This window comes from Euprymna scolopes, chromosome 4 (genome assembly GCF_053919585.1).
Source record: "Euprymna scolopes isolate OS-2025 chromosome 4, ASM5391958v1, whole genome shotgun sequence".
Lineage (NCBI taxonomy): Eukaryota > Metazoa > Mollusca > Cephalopoda > Sepiida > Sepiolidae > Euprymna > Euprymna scolopes.
Window position 1 is genome coordinate 19,889,018 of NC_136485.1, and position 3,177 is coordinate 19,892,194.

Consider the following 3,177-nt stretch of genomic DNA (forward strand, 5'->3'; position numbering starts at 1 on the left):
AAAAACTATTCCGAAGAGTATATATATATATATATATATATATATATATATATACGTAAATTCAATAAAATCACAACCTACATGAATAGAAATTCACCTATTTTGGCGTTAAGCTCTTACAGTTGTTTCTGTGAAAGGATGGACAATTACCTCTCGTCCATAGAACTGTAAATCTTCCATCCAGTCACTCCTCAGAGGCGCTTACAACTATTCCCAACAAGTTCTTCAATCCGTTGTGAACACGTTTATTTTTCCCTCCATATTAAATGGAGCTCATATTTATACTTATTTTTTAGTTTCGTACAACCCTTACAGTCAAGAACATCTTCCTATAACTTAGTTTTTAGCCTATTTTGGGGGCACTATTTTAAATGAGCCTCGCTTTTTAAGGATATTCTAATTTAATTTTAGCTTTTACTTAGATTTCGCGGGTTCAAGGAACGAATGAGAAATCAATCAAATCCTGAATTTAGGATCCAGGATAGAATATGTACAATTAAACATGGATTTGTGGTTTAAAAAAAATGGGAGATTCTGTGAAAGTTAGTAAAACAATAAAAACTTCGTTATTTACGTCTAGTTAAACTTGATAATATTTACATGTAAAAAATAAAACGAGCTTAACGCCAAAATATGTGAGTTTCTATTCATGTAGGCTGTGATTTTATTCAATTTACGTATATATGCTTTGAAAACCCTTTTGAAAATTCATTGAGTTGAGATTATAATTGAGTTGGTATTATAGACAATTATATTCTAAACTTGTTGATAAAATAAAATAATATATATATATATATATATATATATATATATATATATATATATTTCTTCTTATTCAAGAAGTGTTTTTTTTTTCTGTAGCCGGATAATTACACGTGTAATTATCCGGCTACAGAAAAACCACAGCTAACATCAAGTGGACTTAACTTAAAATTCTTCCATTCAACATCATGAAGAAGAATAAGAGGAATATATATATATATATATATATATATATATATATATATATATATATACAGATTTAAAAAGGAGTGTATATCTCCGAAATATATCTCTCTCTTTAAAAATAAACATTCGTTTATGTTATAAAGGTTAAAAAAATTGTTATTATTTGGCTTTAAAGTGTTTAATGTAACACGTCTCTTATTTGAAGCAACTACTATCAAGACCGCAACAGTATCTGTATCAACATAGTATCGGTTGAATTAATAATACACAGTGATATATCCATCTTCTATGAACTGAGGACTCTTTGAAATCGTTCCAAATTTCAACGTATTCCGATTTAGAGTCCAACACAACGTAAACATGGATGATATTGCAAGAGGAACATTTGTCAACAATCTGAGCATAATCACAAACCAATTCTTCTGTCTGAGGAGATCTAAAATCAGCTATACTTCGGAACAAAACCCTGCACTGATGGAGCTCTACCTGCTTAAATTCATAGGTCCTGTGAATTTGATCACATAAACTCCCAATAGGTTATGGACGAAACTAACTGATCAAGGGCACAAAATTCTAGAATGTTCCTCTTTATTGCAAATCCATTTATTAGTACCAAATTTCTTATGGTCACAAAAACATTATTTTTCATCATGGAGAGGACTCGAACATTCTGGGCACAGCCCCAACTCTTCGCATCTTTACAGCATCTTTACAGCACAAGTAGGATAAAAACTCCAAGAATAACGCTGATGGCTATTATCTCTGCAAAAATCAACAACTGTGATTTTGCTTTAGTCGCCTTCGTATGAAAACTCTCCAATGTAACCAGTATTTGATATCAGAAGTATACTTAAGCTTATGAGAAAACTTCTTAACAGGAATCCAACCTGACAAGGGTAAGAATGTTGCTTGCAAAAATCCAATGCATGTGAAATTTTCTAATATTTCCTCAAAGGATGGAAAATTATTTCCAACCTTGAGAACTAATTCAGTCTTAAAGAAAACCGGTAACTTGACAAAAACTATGTAGCTAAGCAATTTATTCCCAGGAGGTTCAATCTCCAAAAAATCTAATCCAAACGCATTTTTAACTCATATATCTGAGCCTTCAAGATACTCAGAAACTTCCTGATGGCAGAAACATTACTTAGTTTATCAGTACGTAATATAGAAAAAAAAATCGAGTCAACTAAATCATTTCCGCCTAAAAAATCTGTAGCGAAAATGTTTAGAGCCAACTGATAGTTTTCATCGGGTTCTGCCAAATATCTAATTAACTGCAAATCGCAACCAGTTTTGTAATTTTTCAAAACAACTAGTTTTAAAACGTCGTAAATTCAGAAAGGTCAATATCAGCCTCCAGATCCTCATCATTGAACTCAGAGCACTCAATCCTAAGAACTAAGTAAGGACTCTTGTATTTCACAGTAGACTCTTTTTTAAATTTTAATGTCGAAACAGGCTTATTTAAGCCATTTTTCATGTGTTCGTTTTTCTGTTTTCATCGTTCGTTTGTCTTACGTTAGTTCTTTTGTGTTTTTTTATTGTTTGATCTCGTAAGGGGAAAAACAGAAACTGGCTTCCAGTGCAAAGCTAGGTCAAACATTACGCAACTTGACGTTGTCGCACCTGCTAATTTCGGTTTATAAACTTCAACTTAACACACTAATCAATTCATCTGTTCCCATGTTCGAGATGGTTAGGTCGCAGGGTATTTTTTTTCCATTTCCTTTCCACCTTCGCGTCAAACGTTCGGGGTTCAAGCCTACCTTTATACTAAAACTATTTTTTTCTTTTACCCCTCCAAACAACCGGCCAACTTTTTTTTAACAGTGTTGTTTTAATCTACCCCCAACACACACCTCCAAACACCAGTGTGTGTATAAATAGGGGAATTTAAGGAAGAGAATAATATCACTTCATTAAGTGGGAACTTATCGGGATAATACAAAGCTCAACAAATTGTTTTGAAGCTTATATATTTTCAATAAAGAGATAAAATAAAGATAAAAAACGATAAAGTAATATATATAAATTCATTCATTTCATAATAATAGGTGTATATATATCTATATATCTATATATATATATATATATATATTTATTTATTTATTTATTTATGCTTCCAGGTACATTTATGCATATTCATGTGTTAAGGTCTTTAGTTCGATGTACGAATTGCATACGGTGTGTATATTATTGGTTGAATTATACTTCCATTATATGTTG